The sequence below is a fragment of the Mustela nivalis genome (genome assembly GCF_964662115.1).
Source record: "Mustela nivalis genome assembly, chromosome: 2".
Taxonomy (NCBI): domain Eukaryota; kingdom Metazoa; phylum Chordata; class Mammalia; order Carnivora; family Mustelidae; genus Mustela; species Mustela nivalis.
This window is the reverse complement of record NC_139021.1, coordinates 159,634,428-159,656,113: the sequence shown is the minus strand read 5'-3', so window position 1 is coordinate 159,656,113 and position 21,686 is coordinate 159,634,428.

The following is a 21,686-nucleotide window of genomic DNA, read 5'->3' as shown; positions in this document are numbered from 1 at the left end:
CTGGTGGTATTGAGCCAGTTGGATGGGTTTGGGGAGAAAAGCCCAAAGACCAATATTTGAGGTGGGCAGAAGTGAGATCAGAGGGTCTGGGCCATGGTAGGATCAAAGTCATGGAAAGAAAACAACCTTCCTGGGGCGCCTGGGTGGCTCAGTGGGTTAAGCTGCTGCCTTCGGCTCAGGTCATGATCTCAGATCAGGGTCCTGGGATCGAGTCCCACATCGGGCTCTCTGCTCAGCAGGGAGCCTGCTTCCTTCTCTCTCTCTCTCTGCCTGCCTCTCAGTGTACTCGTAATTTCTCTCTGTCAAATAAATAAATAAAATCTTAAAAAAAAAAAAAAGAAACCAACCTTCCTGTGAGCAGACAGGATTTAAGATAGGTATTAATTTTCTGTTGCTGCTGTAACAATACTGCAAATTTAGTGGCTTAAAACAACACCCATTTTAAAATTATTTTTAAATTTGTATTTCTTTTAAAAGATTATATTTATTTATTTGAGAGAGAAAGCATGGGCACACAAGCAGGGAGGGGGGTGGCTCAGAGAAGGGGCAGAGGGAGAGGGAGAAGCAGACCATTACTGAGTGGGGAGCCTGACCCACAGGGCCAGATCACAGGACCCTGAGATCATGACCTGAGCCAGCGTCAGACTGTTGAACCAACTGAACCAACAGGACATTCCCAACACCCTTTATTTATTTATTTGTTATTTATTTATTTATTTATTTATTTATTTATTTATTTATTTATTTTTAAATCTCCTAGTTCTATAGGTCAGAAGTCTCAGCAGCCTGGATGCATTTCTTTCTTACAGTCTCACGAGGCTGAAATCAAGGAGTCACCTGGTCTGGGGTCTCATCTGGAGGCTCCAGGGAAGAATCTGTTTCCATGCTCATTCTTGGTGGCAGAATTCAGTCCTTTGCAGTTGTAGGTCCTAAGTTCCTGTTCTTCTGCCAGCAGCCAGAGAAAACTGTTTTTAACAAGCTCTGTGATTAGTCGACCCCCACCTTGATAATCTCCCTTTTGCCAAGTTACATAAACTCAGGAGTACCCCTGGTGTGGGGGATAAAAGTCATGGGGCCATCTTCCATTTCTGCATAACCACAGGACCACCTGGGTTCCTGTGTCTTGGAAAGCGAGGCGAGGTGAGGCAGGGTAGAGGAAGAGGTGGGATGGGGACAAGAAGGCTTGGAGGTCTGGGAACTAAGTTACTGGGAACAGAATGGTGACAACAGAGGAATGGGAACTTAGCAGGAGAGCTAATTTGAGAGTCTGGGAAAGATTATGAGGTGGAGATCTAGGTGGGCACACAGAGCAGTTAGAAATAAGCAATTCCCTCTCAGGAGAGAGGGGTGTTGCAATTTTTAAATTTTTAATTGAGATATACAACACATGAAGAACATTAATCCTAGGCTTATAGCTCAATGGACTTCAACATCTGCAGACACCTGGCTGCTGCCATTCAGCTAGGATTCCCAGCTGCTCCTCTCCCCGAGTTCCCTTGTGCCCCTTCCCAGTCACTGTCTCCCCAAGGTAACCTCTATTCTTGCATTGATTCCCATCAATGCATTTTTCCTATTCTTGCGCTTCATATAAACAAAATCATACAGCATATACTCCCATCAAATCATTTATTGGGTGCCTGCTGTATGCCAGGCTCTGTGCCAGGCTCTGGGGACACAATATTGACAAGACAGAAAAAGTCCCAGCCCTTATGGACCTTAGGTGCTGCCCAAAAGCAAGAGATCAATACTGTTGGAGGCAGCAGGATGATGAGGGTGGGGGAGTGTGGACGAAGAAGAAAGGATGAAGCCCAAGGGAAGAGAGGAGCTCAGAATGGGGGTGGTGTGTGGGTGGAGTGGTCAGAGGGTGGAAAGAAAACAGCAGCACAGAAGCCAGAGAAGGAGAGCTCCAAGAGGAGGGAATGATCAACAGCGTCACATGCTGCTGAGAGGTTAATTAACACATATTTATGGAGCACCTGCTTCGTACAAGGCTAGGCATGGAGTGAAATACAGACAGGCATAAAACTCCCTGTAATAATGATCTCTAACATGTCTATAGAGATAAGAGAAGGCCCTGGTGGGGAAAAACACCATAAAACTCAAATATGGTCATGTCACTGCCCTGCTTAAAACCTTCCCATTGTCATTGGGAAAAAGATCAAAACCTTGCCACAACCTCCCCAGCGCCTGTGGTCTGAACTCTGTGGGCTTCTGTAACCTCATCTTTTACTCCCCAGCACTCTGGCTCTTCAGGCATCCTGGCCTTCTTTTTTCCCTTATTCGTCTCCCACCTACCCCAGGACCTTTGCACATGTCATCCCTTCAGCCTAAAACACTTAACCCCTTCCCCCTATTCTTAGAAAGACCTAGTTAACTGTACTTATCATTATGTCTTGGGTCCATCATTGAGTCTTCAGAAAAGCCCTGATTTTCCAGCTTATGGAAAGCATAGTTCCCATCTATGCTTTACACCCCCACAGCTTGCTCTGTGGAACATTCTTTGCTAATGCTTATCATGGTGAGTAATTGTGTGTGATTATTCTCTAAGTATTTCTCTCTCTCACCAACCAGAAACCCCTATGAGAGCAGAGACCTTATCTGTCTATGATTATTAGTGATTCCCCAGCACCTACTTCAGTGCTAGGCCTATAAGGAGGGCTTGGTAAGCGTCTGTAGATTGAGTGAGCTTATGAGTTGGAAGTCAGGCCTGTCTTTAAGCCTGGGCTATGTGACCTTGGGTAGCTGACTTTCTTTCCCTGGGACTCAGTTTCATCATCCATAAAATGAAGGGATAGACTCTCTAAGGGCCTCTCTAGCTTGCTGTCCTCAGATTCGATGAGTCACATTCATAAAAAATATCACTGGGCTGCCTGCCAGTGCATTAGCACTGATATTAGTGAGTGCTGAGTAAGAAGGTGCAAAACTTGGACCGCTGTAGAGAGAGCACAAGGCAGTGTGACCAAGGGTGAGTGGAGCAGACTTCCTGCAAGAGGTAGGTGGAAATGAATTAAATAGGTGGAGAGAAAAGAGATTTTCAAGAACCAGAGAAAAGAGATTTTGAAGAACCAGAGAAGCATGAAACATGGCAGGAGACCACAGGGGGACTGGCCTGGCTTGAGCCCATGGGAAGGATTCAGCTCCCTTTAAGCAGGAGAGGCCCTCTGTGGCAGTTTCATATTGCTACTGGGACAAACCATTGCAACTGAGTGGCTTAAAGCATCAACATTTATGATCTTACGGTTTTGGAGGTCAGAAGTCCAGAATCAGTCGGACTGTGCTTACATCAAGGTGTTGGCAGAGCTGGTTCCTTCTGGAGGGTCTGGGGAAGAATCTGTTTCCTTGCCTTTACCAGCTTCTAGAAGCTGACCCCATCCCTTGGTTCCTGGCTCTGCACCACATCACAGTTTTCTCTGACTTGGACCCTGTTTCCTCCTTCTTATGAGGGCCATTGTGATTACACTGGGCCTACTCAGATAATCCAGGATAATCTCCAGATCTCAAGATCATTAACGTAATCACAGCTGCAAAGGTCCCTTTTACTGGGTAGGTAACAAATTCACAAGTTCCGGGGATTAGGGGGAGGATTTCTTTGAGGGGCCCTTTTCCAGTTTACCACACCCTAGTGGTTAATTCATGAGCTCTCTGGAGCCAGAATGCCTCAGTTTAAGCCTTGGCTTTGTCCCTCATTAGTGCTTTAATCCTAGGTGATTTATTTAACTCCTTTCTGCCTCCATTTTCTCACTGGTAAAATAAAGACCCAGCAACGCACACCCTATTTGTTTCAGTTACCTATTGCTATGTGGTAAGCTACCTTGGATCTCAGTGGCTAAGAACAACAATGACTTTAAGACTTTTTTTGGGCGGGGCAACGCACACCCTATTTGTTTCAGTTACCTATTGCTATGTGGTAAGCTACCTTGGATCTCAGTGGCTAAGAACAACAATGACTTTAAGACTTTTTTTGGGTGGGGGTAGAGTGCCTGGGTGGCTCAGTGGGTTAAGCCTCTGCCTCTGGCTCAGGTCATGATCACAGGCTCCTGGGATTGAGCCCCACATCCGGCTGTCTGCTCAGTGGGGAGCCTGCTTTCCCCTCTCTCTCTGCCTGCCTCTCTGCCTACTAGTGATCTCTCTCTCTCTCTCTCTCTCTCTCTCTGTCAAATAAATAAACAAAATCTTTTTAAAAATAAATAAAAGGGTTTTTTTTTTCTTTCTTTCATTATTTTTTTCCATGGACGGAGCTGGCTGCCTTATTCACTCTTGCAGCCGCTTTCATCAGGAAACTCCGCTGGGGGCAGAGTATCCAAGCTAGCCTCACATGGCTGATGGCTGATGCCAGCCTCTGGCAGGAAGGCCTTACTCAGTTCTCCTCCGGTGGCCTTCCATTTCGCAGGGCCTCCCTCTCTCCTCTGGCTTTACGGGCAGGACAGTTCAGACTTCTTCCCATCATAGCAGACTTCCGAAGAGATGATTGTGAAAAGCTGAAGAGCTGCTAAGGCCTCAGCCCAGAAGTCACCAAATGTCACTTCTGTCAAGTTCTGTTGGTCAAACCATCATCAGGGCCAGCCCAGACTCAGAGGGAGGGGAAGTAGGCTGCCCCACTTTGCAAAAACATATTGCACAGGTCTTGTGGGAGGCACGGTTTACCACAGTTAGTCGTCAGGATTCCACAAATGAAAACATGTCGAAGGACTTAGTACAGGGCCCGGTACATAGTAAGTGCTCAAAAGGTTGAAAAAAGTGCAGGATCTAGTGTTCGCCTGCCTAGGTTCAAATCCAAACTCCACAGCTTCTGGTCTGTGACCTTTAGCAAATAACCACCCCAAACCTCAGGGTCCTGTGAACATGTGACCTTTCATTAAGATTTTTGAAGAGCATATCTATTTTTTTTTAAGATTTTATTTATTTATTTACAAGAGTATTTATTTACTTATTTGACAGAGAGAGAGAGAGAGAGAGAGAGCACGCACACAAGTGAGCACGAGCAGGGGGAGCAGGAGGCAGAGGGAGAGGGAGAAGCAGGTTAAACTTCAACCGCTGAACAGAGAGCCTAACACAGGGCTTGATCCCAGGACCCTGGGATCATGACTTGAAGTTAACCTCTCTGAACTTGAGTTTCTCACCTATATACCTGGAGATAATGACACCTCTCTCTAAAAATAAGGGGAGGAGTTAATGAGATACCTGGATCGATGCTTCAGTGTGTGCTTGGCACAGACTAGGTGCTCCCTAAGTACTGCTTTCCTCCCTCTCTGCTTCTCTGTTCACCCATCTCTCTCCCCTGGCCAAGCCGTTGCCCGAGGCTCTGCCTGTCGCAGCTCTGTCCAGTACCTGCCCAGCTCTAGTTCCAGTTCCTATTAGTTCTTCCCCTGCCCCTGCCAGCTGCCCCTGCCCTTACTGTATCTGTATAGGACCCCAGGGTATCTGTATGACTCACAGGGAACTCGTAAGTTCACTCATTGCTTTTATAGTACAGATAGTTGTGTCTGGCTTTAATAGGCATGTAATACATATTTACAGAAAGAACCAAAGGATGTGTGGACTTGAGCTTTGCGAGAAAGCATAGAACCAGTTTTATGTCCCATGTTCTTTCATGGCATTGGGAATTGCAGAAGCTGGGAGAATTAGCCATGACATTTAGTTGACTTTTGGTGGGGTCACGCCTACCAAAGGTGACCTTGATCAGTTCTTTGCAGAAGAGGGGAATTGGTATCAGTGAGACTTTAGTCAGGAGGGATTGGTGACGACTTTGGTTGGATTGAGGGTTCAGGAAGACTTGATTAATTCCGATGGGACACCATTGAGGAGTCTATGTCCCTGAAAATTGAGAGAGAATGTTTGATACTGAATTAAGTCAAGTTAAGAGCAGATTTTCACAGACACCAACTTAGAGTTCCTGGACCCAATTCCTGGTGTTCCACTCTGCCCTCCGCAAACACACACACATATGAGACCAGCAGGGTGTCCAGAGAATTCAATTCAATTCTGACACTATCTGTTGGGAGATAGTGTCAAATCCCACAGGTTAGTGTTTAGTCCTACAAGACTGCCCTCCAGATCCTACTTCAGATACTAGTCAAAAGACCCAGGCAATTACCTTTGCTTCTGAACCCCCCACTACAGATCAGAGGTTCCAATGACCTCCTCCTTAGTTATTTTGATTCGCTACAGAACTCAGGGAAACACTTATTTACATTTACCAGTTTATTAAAGAATAGGATAAAGGATATGAATCAAGAGCCAGATGAAGAGATACACAAGACAAAGTATGGGAAGAGGGCACAGGGCTTCCCTGCCCTGTCCATGCATACCATTTAGCCTAGATCTCTGTGTGTTTTCCAGCCTGGAAGCTCTCTGAACCCTGGCCTTTTTGGGGTTTTATGGAGACTTCTTTACATAGCCACCATGGATCAAATCATTGGCCATTGGATGATTCAACCTCCAGCCGCTCTCCCCTCCCAGAAGTTTGGGTGGTGTGGTATAGAAAGTTCCAACCCTACGATCACCTGGTTGGCTCTCCTGGCAACCAGCCCCCACTGCCCAGGTCCATTCTTGGGTGGGGTTCAAGACTCACGTTCATTAACCTAACAAAAGACACTTTATCTCTCTTAAAACTTATAAGAAACTCTAAGGGCTTGGGGAGCTGTGAGCCAGAAACCTTGATACACATAAAAAATACATATTTGGTTACTCGGAAAACAAAGTATATATTTCTTATAAATCACAGTATGGCAAGATTGGAGACTGGTTGGGACTGGGGCTAGAGATAATACTATTCACCTTCCTATAGGAGTACCTTTGCTTCTTAACTAGAGCTGAAGGCTGTGTCCACTTGTCCTCTCTGGGACAGGGGGTAGAGGTGATGTATCTAGGGACAATGGACAAAAAGGAAAATGGCCAATGGCTGGATCTTAGGGAAGACGTATCTGATTTCCCCTCTCCTCCTCTCTATCCTGCCACATTGTCCCAGGCCCCCCAGACCATCACTGCAGTCCCAGGCCCCCAGTTCTCTCTCCTACCAAAAAGGAACTTCTGTCTTAGCCTCAGCATCTGCAGGTCTTTCCACGACCCAGCTCCACCCCCTACATTTTAAGACTGATAACTGAGTCCTACTTCCTACTGGAAGTCCAGTCCTACTTCTCAGTCCCTTTTCCAGGGAATAGTTTGCTTTTCAATTCCTGAGGCTAGTTTCCTCAGGATAAACAGTAGGAGAATGTCGTCCTTTGCCCTGTTAATAGGGCAGATCAAATAGTCAATCATATAACCAACACGTCATTTCTCTACTGGCCCTAGAACAAGCTCAGAGTCCCACCTGGGAGATGAAACTCTCCTTGACAATAACAGCAAACAGACAAATCGCAGCGATAGTGATGTTTCCCTAGGATTTTCTGCTATAGAACAATTACAAGCTCATTACCTCAGGTGACCCTCAAGACAATCCTATGACATAGGCCTAATTACCTACATTTGACACATGGGAAACTGAGTCTCAGAGAGGTAGAGTCGCTGGCCAAGATCAGATTGTCAATAAGTGATGGGGGGGGGGACCAGAGGGCTTCTTTTGGGGTCTTTAGCTGGCTCCCTCCTGTCTGGGAGCCAAGAGCCCTGCAGCTTGGAGATATTCTCCTGGAGAATCCTTCTACCCTTACTGCCAAGGTCCTAGGCCTAGAAGACAGGGGAATCTCTCAGGCTCCCAGACCTCTTCCTTGACTCCCTTACTGTACCCACTCCCCCTCACTAATGGCTTGAAGCTTCTGGAGCCAAAGGTGCCCTCAGAATCCCTCCTGGCCTCAGGGGCTAGTCTACACCCCTTGCCCAGATCCTAAGACCCTGAGAAAAACCCTTAGCCATCTGTCCTGGTCCCCTCCCTGTAGGTCAGTCCTCCCCCCGCCATGGACAGGCTCCTGCGATGATGGATCGCTGGCCCCAACGCACATATTATTATGAAATGGGTTTATTACACTCTAAATCTCTCACTAATGTGCCGCTCTTTAATCCCTTTATCCGCTCTCCGTCTCTCAGGCTCGGCCACAGCTCTCTCCACCCAGGACTGGCTCTGAAGGGCTTATAGGATGATTTCTGACTTGGGGGGACCAGGGTGGGGGCTGTTTAGAGGAGAGGGGAGGAAAGAGAGCCATGCAGCCTTTGAGAGGAGTCCAAAGGCTTGTCTGGGGGCTTTTAGCATGGAGCCTCCCTGGGCCGAGTTCATTAAGGAACCCCTGCTGTCAGTCTGTCTGTCCACTTCCCTTGCTCATCATCTCTGTGTCTCTGGCTGCCTCGCTCCACCTCTGCCTCTTGGGTCTCACCACTTTCTCACTTGCCTTGGCTCTCAGGCTCTCTGACTGTCTGCTGTCATCTCTGTGTCTTCCCTGGAAGACACAGACTGTGGTGAGGGGGATGGCGTCTAGTTCTTCTGGGGTCAGGAAGGCCATGACCCCCAACTTCTCCATCCCACCCCCTCTTTCTGGAAATTGCTTGAAACCTGCTGGGTTTCTGGTCTCTCGAGTCACTTCTTCACCCCGCCCACTCTCCAGCCACTGTCTGCTTTCCGACTCTGCTACTGAGGTCCCCCTCTGGCTTTTCCTCTTGTATCCAGGACTCCTCTATCTGCCCCGCTCTCAGGGCCACGCCCAGGTCCCTGCTGAGACCGCAGCCTCCACCCCCTGTCCATCCACACTCGCCTCCTCCACCTACCCACAACGGCTGACACCTCAGCTCCCGGGCCTCCTCTTCCCTCCTCTCTGTCACTCTGACCAGCTCCCTGCTGGCCTTCTCTCCCTCCCTCCGTCTCTGTCTCTGTCTCTGTCTCTCCCACTGTCTCTCCCGGAGCAGTCCCTCCCCACTCTGACACACCAGCCGGTATGGCAGCCAAGGCTTCCTGCTGTCAGCTGGGGAATAGATAAAGATAAATGATATTATGTTAAATTCCACTTAATGACAAATTTTTAATTTTCTGAACATGGTCATTTTCTGGCTAGTGAATCAAGTGGAGGGAGCTAATTACATGAAGATCTGAACAAAAATAACTCCTAATTTTCAAGGATAATGGAAGAGAAATGTTGGAGATTAATGGCACTATTTATCTTTTTTAAATTTCTATCTTTCTCTGTGATAGCCGTGCTCCCCAAGGAAAATATTCATAAAATGAAATTGAAGTCGTAACTTAATAGGTTATTAAAATTTTTGAGTGCATATCACTTTCCTTCCGCAGCACTGTAAATTTAAATTGAAGTTTGCGGCTCCCCGAGTCACCAGCGGAGTTTTTTTTATGATGGCACAATAGAGAGAAACATGCATCTTTGTCAGGAGGTATTTGCTAGTCTAATTTTATGGCAGGCCGGATTATCAGACGGGAATGGCAGCGCCGGGGGAAGCTGACAAGCCCGCAGCCGGCAGCCATGTGTTTCCATTAGCGCCCCGAGCCGTCCGGGGTTTCTCTGGACTCTCATTTTCCACTTCAGTCTTTTATCTTGATTTAAAGTGAGGGCGCCCAATATTCAGGGCCTGTCATTTTTCTCTCTCACACACTCTCACGCGCTCTTCCTCTCCTGTCCCCTCCCACTTCCTCTGCCCCAGGGCCTGCTCCCTTTCATCTCGGGCTCCCGCGAGGGCTCTGCGCAGCACCCCACCCCTCCCCCCCCCCCCCCCCCCCCCCCCCGCACACCTGTCCTCACCTAACCCTGTGGGCTCCACCCCGGGAGAAAGAGAAGAGAGGAGGCAGGAGAGGCCGGCGGGGCAGTTATAAATTTGAGTGAAGCCTTCTCCCCGTGGGCCCATCAGAGGAACCCCCCGAATGGGGACTGTGTGCGCACAGGAGGCCAGGAGGGGGCTCTCCCGCCTGGCGTCCATCAGGCCTTCTAATTGAGTGTTAATGGAGTTGCGAGGGGAGGGGGCGCAGCTGTTGACTCAGGGGACCAGAGGGCAATGAGAATTACAGCGGCCAGTCCCTGTCTCTGTTCCCATGCAGGTCTCTTCCCTGACTTTGTCTCTGAGTCTCAGAACCATCCACTGAGACGGAAACTTCAAAGGGACTCAGGACAACTCACACATTGTAGAGATGGACAAACTGAGGCCGAGACATTGGGAGGGTCTTGTCCAAGGTCTCATAGCTAATTAGGGGTGGAGGCAGAACAAAACTCTGAATATCATAGATGTACTTCCCAGGGAACCATGCTGCCTCACCTCAGCCCCTTTCTGCTGTGTTGGATGGGAGCAGACATCTTTGTGTCTGTCTCAGCCTCCACTCAGCATTGTCTACTTTGTTGTTATTGGCATACGTGTTCCCCAAAGCCCTGCCCTGGCCTCAGATCCACATCCAGCCAGTCACCTAGCCTGCCCCCTCTTTCCTTGGACCTGTCCCCTCCCTGCTCTCACTTGGGTTCACCTGGTCTGTTTGTTTTCATGTCCAGTAGTGACCTGCCCCTAATACTCACTGTGTGTCCTCAACCCTGTACCTATTGGACAGAGCTCCACCTTCTCCTGTAAGTTCATAGCTCTCCATGACCGGGCATTACCATTTTCCCTCTGTCCTCCCTCCCCCTTGCCCACCATAAGCCCAGGAGGGTCTGTTGCAGCCAGGGTGGCAGCTCCCCACCTTGGTACTTGCTGTCCTCACGGGGAAAATCCTCTGCTCTCCAGCTCTGTCTACTGTTCTGACCCACCTCAAGCCACGCCCTTGCTGCCCCGCCCCCCTCCCAGGTCACACCTATCTTCCCTCCTGTCTGGCTTCCTTTAGCCTCACCATCCAGGGTGGCCCGTCTGTTACCACCTGCTCACCCACTGCTTGCAACTCATTGTACTTCCTCTGACAGGCACATCCCGGGAGCCCAACATTCAGTTCATGTACCTTATTCTATTGGTCATAAATGCTCACGGGGGTCACACATCCTATCGCTTATGTCCTGAGCATAGCAGCCGGGACCTCAGGATAAGGCCTTGGACAGGAAGTCCAACTGCATAGATCAGGGCATCGTGGAGCTGGAAGGGACCTGAGACTTCAACTCTCCCATTTTTTTTTTAAGATTTTTTATTTATATATTTGACAGAGAGAGAAAGACAGTGAGAGAGGGAACACAAGCAGGGGGAGTGGAAAAGGGAGAAGCTCAGTGGGTTAAAGCCTCTGCCTTAGGCTCTGGGATCAAGCCCCATATGAGGCTCTCTGCTCAGCAGGGAGCCTGCTTCCCTTACTCTCTCTGCCTGCCTGTCTGCCTACTTGTGATCTCTGTCTGTCAAATAAATAAAATCTTTTAAAAAAATGAAAAGAAAAGAAAGGAAAGGAAAAGAAAAGGGAGAAGCAGGCTTCCCACGGAGCAGGGAGCCCTATGTGGGGCTCGGTCCCAGGACCCTGGGATCATGACCTGAGCAAAGGCAGACGCTTAACGATGGAGCTACCCAGGTGCCCCTTAACTCTCCCATTTTTATGGATGGGGAAACTGAGGCCCAGCCAGAGGAGTGATGCCCAGGGTTCTGCCACCAATTGGGAAGGGAGTAGAGACTCACATCCAGGTCTCTGAGCTCACGTGTCATTGCTCTTTCCACCTGCCCCCACACTGCTTGCAGTGTTCAGGGGGTCACTGTTCCTTGCATATAAATTGGCAACAGCTCTTTAACCTCAGGGCCTTAGTTTGTCTATAGTGGCAAAAAGCAGTCCTGGACCACGATTCCTTCCTCCAAGTGGGGTCCGAGACGCCTGGAGAACCCCACGGCAATGGCAGGACTTCTGGACAGCCATGTCTCCTTGCCCCTCCCCTCCGGGACATCCTACCCTGCTCAGCCCCTGCCCCAGGCTCCCTGACCTGACCGCTGCTTGGAGCATGACCCATCCTTTCCCCCTCTCCCCCCATCCACTGGCTCTCCGTTGCGTTGAGCTCCCCACCATTGTGTCCCTTGTCACAGGCGTGTTGCAGGCATGTTGCAAGCATGTTCAGGCATGTTTCAGGCATGGCCATTTCCACTTGGCTGCCTGTGTCACACAGGTCAGGTGGCGAGTGGCCCAGGCCGCCCCCACGCCGTGTTTAGCAGTGGAGCTGAGCGGAGGTGGTGCCTGGCTCCCCAGCCACAGTCTCTCGTTAGAAAGAAATTAAAAGCCACTCAATTTTGGCTAATATCCCTCTGAAGGCCTTTAACTCCACCTGTGACTAACCCATTCATAATCGCTCCGTTTTAGTGGCTCAGGCTGATGTAGCCTCAATTAATTTGGGAGGAGAGATAAACGGCCATTCCTCTTTGTCTCCCACCCCATCCTCCCTTCCTGCCCTCTCTCCAGGCTCCCCCACAGCCTCTGGGTCTCTCTGCCTCTGGCTCAGTGTTTCTCTCTCCCTCCCTCACCTCACCTCTCGTTCTCACCCGGGGATGGTGTGGCTCGGTTTCTGTCTTTCGAAATGTCTGTCTCCGCAACTCTTTTTGTGTCTCTTCCAAAGTCTATCTTAGTTTTTGTTCTCCCGCTACTTTCTTCAGTCTCTTTCCCTCCCTCATTTCACTCTTCCCATTGTCTCTTTCTTTTTCTCTGGGCATTTATCTGTCTGGGCCTCTGCTCTTTTGTCTCTGTCCCTCCCTCTGGTTTCTTTGGGATGGAGCGGGGGGTTGCTTTTAGTCACTTGGACCATTACTCACTCATCTTTGGAGCTCCTTTCCTTGCCCACTAGGGTGTAGGTCTTGCTGGTGCTGTTCTTCTGGCTCTCTCTCTCTCTCTCTCCCTAGCTCTGTCTCTGTTCTTTTCTGTCTCTTTGTCTCAACCGACTCTGTCTCCCAATCTCCTGTCTTCAGTTTCCTTTCATTCCAGGCCCACGCCCCTCCTGTTTCGTCCCTTCCACAGCTTCGCTTCTTTCTCCCTTTCCCTGGCTTCCTCTGCTGCCTTTCCTTTTATTCTGCCTCTGTCTCTCCATTTGTCCATTTCTGCTGTGTCTCCCTGAGTTTTCTTTCTTCCCTTCCTTTTTCTGTCACAGAGAGGACTCTTCTCTCAGCCCCTCCCCCACGGCTCAAGCACCTTTTCTCCTGGTGCCTCAAACCCCCCAAGCCCACAAGTCCTTTTGTCTTCCCCTCCCCTCTCGATTATTATTAATGATAAAAGCTCAAACATCACATCAGTAATTTCTGAGTGAGTTTTGCAATGAAACTGGGGCCTTCTCAGCCCCTCCCGAGTCCCACAAATTTTACTTTTGTAATTTCACGCCTCTGGTTATCACCACGCTGCTCCGTCCCTCTCTGCCTCTCAGCTCCCCTCCCCTCCCCCCACCCCCCCCCCGGAGAGAGCACTTAAACTTGTTTTCATTCCCTTATTCTTTATTTTTTTAATGTCCACTCTCTCCGGAGTCAGTAATGTTCTTCCTCTCTTTCCTCTCCCATTTTCTGTTAATTCTGCGCCATCTGCCTTAGCATCTGTTAAAAATAAAATTTCCCTCACACAATGAGAAGCTTCCCTGCTCCTCCCTCCCCCCTGCAGCCCCCCAGGTTTGGTGCTGGGGCCGTCAGATGCCACTTCCTCTCCTGGGATCTTCCCCCTCCCCCCAGTCCCTAGTCTGGTTTTCAGAGAAGAGACACCGCACTGGGCGAGCAGGCGGCGGCAGGGAGGGAGGGGACTGCCCAGGGGGCCTGGAGCTGGAAGGGGCAGCTGCCGAGGGAGTTAGGACGGGGTGTGGGGGGGGAGTATGCAGAGGATGGAACCAGGCTCCACCCACTTGCCTTCGGGACCTTGCCCAGGCTGGAGCTCTGAGCTGCTGAGACAGAGCACCTGCACAGGTAGGTGACAACAGGTGGGGGAGAGGTTTGAGGAGAGAGCTCTTGTTCCCCAGGAAAGGAGGTTGCTGGTGAATCCATCTGTCCCTTCCCAAAAGCTAGTGCTGGGCACAGGGCTGCGATGGTGCTGGGAGTAAATTTGGGAGAGGGGAGAACAGCCCTCGAGTCCCAGTGGCAGGCCCCAGCTTGGACTGGATATGGTGCTACATAAGGTGTCCTCAAGACTGGCCGTCAAGGGTCCCTTCCCCATGTCTGCTGGAGGACTGTGTCCTTACTGCTCTGGGCTCAGCTGGGGCGGTGGGTGGGGGCCGGGGAGGGAGTCAGTTGACCCCTTGCCCTGAAGACTTCAGGAGGCAGGAAACTCTTGGCTTGGACCCAGCTTCCCAGTGGGTTTAGGAAGAGATGCAGTGTGTGTATGTTTGTGAGCATGTATGTGTGTGTGTGTGTTTGTGTGTATGCCTGTGAGATTATGGTTTTTGGTCTCCACTGATCTGCATATGTGTGTCTAGGGAGTGTGAGTATATGCATGGGGTATTGACTGATTATTCCTTCTGTGTCATGCTATAGCTGCCTACATCTCTCAGGTGTGGGTGTATTATGTGTGTTAAGGGAGTGTGTAGCTCTATTCTCTACTATTCTATGACATGGTTGTGATAGTGTGTGCTAGTAAGTGTGTTATAACTGTATCTCTGCATGTAATTGTGTAAATGGTATCTTGCAAAAAAAAAAAACCTATCCTATGTGACAATGGTGTAACTGTTCATGTCTTACTACATCAGTTTATTTGTATGTGGAAGTGTTACATACTTTGTGTGTTTATATATATATGGCTCTGGTGAATTTGAGTGTGACTGCTTCTGATTATGTGTAACTGTATATGCTTATCTCCTTTCCCTTGTGATGAGGTGCTCTGGATGTGATTGGTGGCTAGTAGATACCTGTGTGCACGTTGCTTTACTTCTGAGGGACATGATCAGTGTGGGAGCCTCTTTTTGTGGGAGGGTGGCCTTGTATGATGGTCTCTGGTGACGCACTCCTGTGTGTGCATGCGCACACACTCTGGGCCGCCTTTTTCTTGGTGCCACACAGATATGTGGGTGCCCGAAGTGGACTTGGTTGTGCCAGACAGGGTGGGGCAAGGTATGCCCAGTTATGCTGGTGGGGTCAGTGAGGTTAACTGAGATGAGGTCCCAGCGGGGGATCTAAAGCAGTGTAACAGCAGGATGGTGAAAAGACACCGGCTTCCTAACAAACAGTCCTGAGTTCAAGTCCTCCATCTGCCCCTGATCAGATCAGTGACCTAGCTGACTACTTAAATTCTGAGTCTCAGTTTCCACATCTGCAAAATGGGGGTAATCTTATCTATGCCACACAGTTGTTTTAAGGAGTAGGAACAAAAGACAAGCAACTAAACTGGCACCTGACAGCAACAAAATAATAGAAGTAATAGTAATAATAAAAAACCATTAAGTGCTTACTATTGTGTTTTTACTTTCTTTATTCTTCACATTAACTTTGTAAGGATCCTTACTGTTTTAGAGATGAGCAAACTAAGGCAGAGTTTGAATAACCAAGATCAGTCAGCTGGTGAAGGTGCAGTTCCTTCTCAGAAAGGACAGCTTCATTTGGAAAGCAGGTGCTTCCTGCACTACTGCTAATATTATTCTTGTGAATATGGAGGGGCATCAGACCAAGAGCACTTTGCTCCCCCTTACAGGGGTCCCCTTCTCAAGTCATCTTCCCCTTTCCTCCCCCACTCCCCCGTTCTCATAGCCCTGCAACCCAGGAGCCGATGGCTCCTGGGAGTGTTTTGGAGAAGTGGACAAAAGAGAGAGGCTGAGGAGGAGGAAATGCCCCATGCTCCTGGCGCCTCTTGCCAGCCTTGATCGACACCAAAGATTCCGTAATCTCTCTCTGCCCCGAAGGGAGCGGCAGCGTTTGTGAAACAGATTTTTACAAAATGTTTTGACCCTGCTCTCCCCTCCCCCAGCATCCCTGCCTGGCACTGTGTCACCTAATTAAATCAGTCTTCGCGGGCGTCTCCGCTCCCTGCTAATTGTGCCCTGGGCCGGCTTCCGGAGGCCGCTTTCCCCACCCCCACCCCGCCCTCCCCCCCTAACAAGACTACCGAGGACGGCGTGGGGGCTGGGGTAGGTGCCTGCTGGGGGCTGTGTAAAGGGCGGAGGCTCCCTAGAGGCCTCCCGTGGCGATTTCCGTGGTCCTCCCCACTGGTTGTTCTCCAACCCAGGAGACTTGGGCACCCGCTGTAGCCCCCACCCCGACCAGCTTCCTGCTCAAGGACGGGGGCCCAGGTCTGAAATGACCCAGGGCCGGGGGAGGCCAGCCCGAGCGTATCCGGGTAATTGTCTCCGCCAGACGCGTTGCGGAAGCAGGCGGCTCGGAAAATCCCAGATTTCTTTCCCCTTCACCGGCTGCGCAGGGCCCGCCGGAAGCCGGGCGGCTTTATTTACAGATCTTCCCGCGAGCCCGGGCGGAGGCCGGGCTGGGAGGGCGCACGGCCGCTGCCTCTGTCCGAGGTGCTGAACGTTCACATGGCTGGGCGGCTCTTGGGCGTTTGCCGGAATAATAACAATGACTAAAAATCATCACTAGGAGACTTTTAAGATCAAGGGAGACTTTCACTTTCCGTCATTTCTGGTTTCTTCTATCTCTCTCTTTTTTAACAACCAAGAATACATTCATGTATTACTTGTGCATTAAAAGTAAGTTTTTGATAATGTGATTTTCCCCCCCTTGATGTGAGACATTCTTCTGGACAAATGACCAAGGTTCTTCAAAGAGAAGGGAGATTAATACATTTTAAAAAGAAAAAGAGAGAGAGCAATTAAAATACATTGTTGGGTGGACCTTGTTTGTTTCCTTATCTGAACTAGTCAAATGTTTAAAAAAAAAAAAAGTGGAAAATTTTAATACAGACTGGATATTTGATGATTTAGGGAATTGTTGCCAATTTTATCAAGTGTGATAATAACGTTGTGGTTCTATGTTTTTTTAAAGTCTTTAACTTTTTTTTTTTTTCTTAAAAAGAGCTGTTAAGTGACATCCAAATTTGCTTAAGAGTCCCTTCTCTCAACCACTCTCACGGCCTATCACCCAGACAACACCATGGCTACAGCCTGGTGTATTAATATGGCCTGCCTGCAAGTTTGTGTGTTTGTCTTTGCTTGGGTTGGTATGAGTGATGGTATTGTATCTCTATGGGTGAGATTGTGAATGGCAAATTTTTAGTGCCCACTGTATGCCAGATTTTTCTGTAATGATATATTGCAGCATTTTAAACTCATGATATCCTAGGAGGGAGTAATTGCTGTTCCAGTATTGCAGATGCAGGAACTGAGGCAGAGAAAATAATTTTCCTGTGGTCTTACAGTTAGTAAGAGATAGAACTGGAACCCAAGTATTTTGAATCTACTCCCCAATGTTCTTGGCAATTGCTTAAACTAGAGTGGCCTTATTAGTGAATGTAAGACTTGTGCCTGGGTGTGACATCATCTGGTGGGTGGAAGTGAGCAACTATGTATGTAGTCACAGCAAGGCTCCATTTCTTGTAATGCCCTGGGGTAGGAGATACAGGGAATTACAGATCAGCAAGGAAGGAAAGTAAAATTGGAATGAACTAATCAATGGATTGATCAGGCCCACTAAAGATTTATATGATATGAAGAATTCAACCTGGAGACAAAATAGATCTAAATTTGATTTTAAAACTAGAGTCTTCCTCTTCATAATGATAAAACCACCCATTGAGCATCTACCAAGTCCCAGTCTCCTTGTCTGTAAAGATGCTTGCATTAAAACTATGTATATATAGTGCAGTGACTGGGACAGAGTAAGGATTAAATAAAGAATAACCTTTGTTATCTGGGGAAGAAGCACAAGATAGTCCATAAAAATCAGACTTGGAATCAGAGCAGGGTATAATCTTGGTCTCAAAATTCAGTAGCTAAGTGATCTTGGGCAAGCAACTTAACCTCTCTGGGCCTTAGTTCCCTTTTCTGTGATAGGGAATTAACCATACTTAAAGAGATCATAAAAATTAAATGAGATGATGTATAAAGTTCTTGGCATAGTAAACACTGAGTTAGTTTGTGCCAGGTGCTTTACGTACATTCTCTCCGAAGCTTGTTACTGCTACAAAGTACTTGATTTTCCAATTCAGACTTTTTTATATTCCAAATTCATACTTGTTCCATTCTTCTGGCTGCCTGCCTCTTCAAGAACTCTGTTTTACTTGAGGGTTTCTGAGAGTCATTAAAGGGGATTGGCATAGAAGACTGGAAGGGAGACTAAGAGGGAGGGACTTTGGCACAGGAGGAAGAGCACTAGTGTGGGAGTCATCAAATTGGCGTTGACACCTTAGATTTGCCATTAACTAATTGTGTGAACTTGGTCAAGTCATTGTTTTTCTTCCCAGCATCTCAGTTATCCTACTTATAAAGTGAGGAAAGTAGACTGGATGAGCTATGACATTATAAGATTCTCTGGGTAATGTATGTGTTCAAGAGACTTGAGTAAGGTGTGAAGGCATGACTGTGTATTCTGTGGGACTCTAAGAGTGTCTGAAAGGAAAGTGTTGGTGGGGGTATAGAATATGGAGTTCTGGCTGCAATGGCATAAATGACAATGACTGGGAGAAACTTGTGACTACACTTCCTTAGGACAATGTGTGACTGTGTGAGGCTGTGTAGGAGTGAATATTGGGTGACTGGGTGTGTTTGTATAAGTGGGTGCACGTAAGCATCAAGTTCTATGAATGTATTGTATGCAAGTATGTGGGTATAATGGTATGAAAATTATTATAGTCAAATTATGTGAGAATGTAAGTGTGGTTGTAAGGGAATTATATGGGTTGTGGATTATATGTGAATGTGTGAATGCAGAGGTGATATATGTGGGAGAGAGACCGACCATGGGCTGGTAAGCAGATGGAGTGGTGGAGAGCTCTTTAATACAGGCACCCCATGCAGGAATAGCCTGAGCCTCATCACCCTCCCCACTCTCTTACCCTTCTGGGGCCCTCAGGGGTGATCTATGACCAACTCAGACTTATTGATTTGGGATGACCTGTTCACTATTTCTACTACACAGAAATGCAGACACATACTCTTATGCTCCTCAGCTGTGGTATCAAAGGTGCTTTCTGAGGAGAGTCTGGATTAACACTTGAAGTCCCGCTATGGGCAAACCCAGTGTGTCTTCCCTCCTACCCTATCTCTAAAAAATTTGGCCAAGAGGCTTTAGAGATAGTGGCCAGACTGACAATGGGTGAATATCCTTGGTGTTAGGGAGGTTGAAATAGGCTTCATCCCTGCACTGGGGTGTCAGGGGAGGATTTAGTGGGAGGATAATCCTTTCTTGAGAATTTTCATGCTTTCCACCTATGAAATAGAAATCATATAGAGAACACACATAGACATGTAATCATACTTGTATATAAGGCTTACCTAGACCTTCATAACCCTCCACTCACCCTGCCACACACACATACACACACACACACACACACACACACACACTCAAACTGGTCTGAAGAATCAAGGTTTTTCTTGTTTTGCCTTTGAAAAAAGATCTCAGTTACTTAAGCAAAAGGTAAAGGACTGATAATACCCTTTTTAGATGGGGATACAGAATGGCAGAACTTCTTGAGAAGGCAGTTTGAAAATGTGTGCCCAAATGCAAAATGTGTATATATTTTTTCAGTCCAATACTTTCATTTCTAAGAATTTACCCTAAGGAGATAATGGCATAAGTGTGAAAAGATATGCCCACAGATATGTTCATCTCAGTGTAAAATAGTGCAAAACTGGAAACAATCTAAATGCCTATCAAAAGAAGACTGGCTTAGTTCATAACACAGTGGAATATAATGCAACTATGACAATAGCTCTACATTCATTGAAACAGAATGGTATCCATGACATTTTTTTGAATGAAAATGGCAGATTACAGAACAGAACACAGAGTTTGATCCTTTTTATATCAAATTACTCACCGGGTGTCTATGTTTATTTAGAGGCAGAAAGAATTGCTTGGTAATATGGTCACTAAAATAGCATCACTGGTTGTCTTCCCTATATGGGGGCTTTATTTTTGGCTTGCTTCTTTGTATTTTCTATATGGTTTACAATTTTTACAGTGAACATGTATTTTTTTTAGGAAGGAAGGAAGGAAGAAGTGAAAGAAGGAAAGAAAGAAAAGAGAAGAAAGAGCGATCTTTCTGTATGCCTTCTCTGTACCAGCCTCTGTACTTAGCACAGAGGACACAGCAATGAAGGAGGGAACTGATCTTTTCAGGGACTATCCAGGTTTAAACCTGGTGTGAACATCAAGGGGGTTGGAGGTAGCAGTGAACGTGATGGTTACATCGGAAATATCCTACTTCTATGAACTGTATCGTCTTCCTCCCTCCATCTGCTCCTTGTTGGATCTGTGTTCATTTTTTGGAAGCACAGTGAGAAGATGTGGATCCCCTGGAGAGCCTGTGGGCCTGGCATAAGAAGAAGAAAGGAAATGACTGGACACCCTTGGGGGAAAGAACCCTAGGGCAACCTCTGTCCTGAGATCCCTCCCCATAATAATGGATCCCTATGTCCAGCCTGAATTTTTTTTTTTACTTTCTTGGTCAAAATAATCCTTCCGAAAGTGCCTGAAATCATTACCCTCTGGGGATGAACTTCTTAGAGCCCTGAGGCTGTAAATGATTCTAGAGGCCAAGGGATTCACCACTCCCCACAATGGTCCCATCTCAGGGAGCTTCTGCTCACAAACCTCCAGAACAGGAGATTCACTTCCTCCTGAGGTAGGTTCTTCCATTTCCTGCAGCTTTAATGATTAGAAAGTCCCTTCTTAAGGAAAGAACTCAAATCTGCTCCCTGGAAGGTATCTGTGTTCTGCCCCTACAAAGGAGATGTTCTTCATGGATCTTCATGCATGATGGTGGAAGATGAAGTAGCATCTGCTGAGAGCCACGGGGCCAAAGTAAGATGTGAGCTGGGACAGTGCAAGGAAACAATTAGAGCCACTATGATTGTGCCCCCCAAATTTCACCACATCAACATGTGGGCCAATATGTGGGCTCAGACAATCCCACTGCAGGGAAAAAAAAAAAAGCTAAGTGCATCCCAGCAATAGGGAGACAGTGTAACAGCAGAAGTGAATGTTGTCAAATCCCAGTGAAATCACTTATGGACTAAGGTGACATTGGGTTTGTCACCCATTGGGCTGGTGGTCCATACTAAAACAAACAAAACAAAAAAACTTCCTAATTTTTGTAAGATATTAAAAGATCCCTTTAAATTTGAGATCCTGTATGAAAGAATGAAGAATCCCTTATTTGACCTGATTTTACTCCACAAAAATAATACAACTGTGGATTGAGTTCAAGCCCCTTCCTCAGCATGTCCAGTGGACATGATACAGCCTGGGTCCTGGCAATCTCTTAGGCCTCCCCTTCTCCACCTCTCCTACCTTCCTCAAATGCTGCACAGCAGAATGTCACGTTCTCCTTCATCTCTGCTCTTCTGCACACGCTACCTCCTCTGCTTGGAATTCCATGTCTCACCTCCTTAAACTCCTCCTTTTGTCCAGACTCAAAATTCTTTTTTTTTTTTTAAGATTTATTTATTTATTTGACAGAAAGAGATCACAAGCAGGCAGAGAGAGAGGAGGAAGCAGGATCCCTGCTGAGCAGAGAGCCTGATATGGGGCTTGATCCCAGTACCCTAGGATCATGACCTGAGCCGAAAGCAGAGGCTTTAACCCACTGAGCCACTCAGGCACCCCCAGACTCAAAATTCTTGTTGAACCATATTTTTATCTGAGTTTGACCCCTTCCTGTTGGCCCAGAGCATCTTGGGCTTTTCAAAAAATCTTGGACTTTTCAGACTTGCATCCCACACATTGCTTTGTGGTTGATTAACGACGAAGGTCTTCTT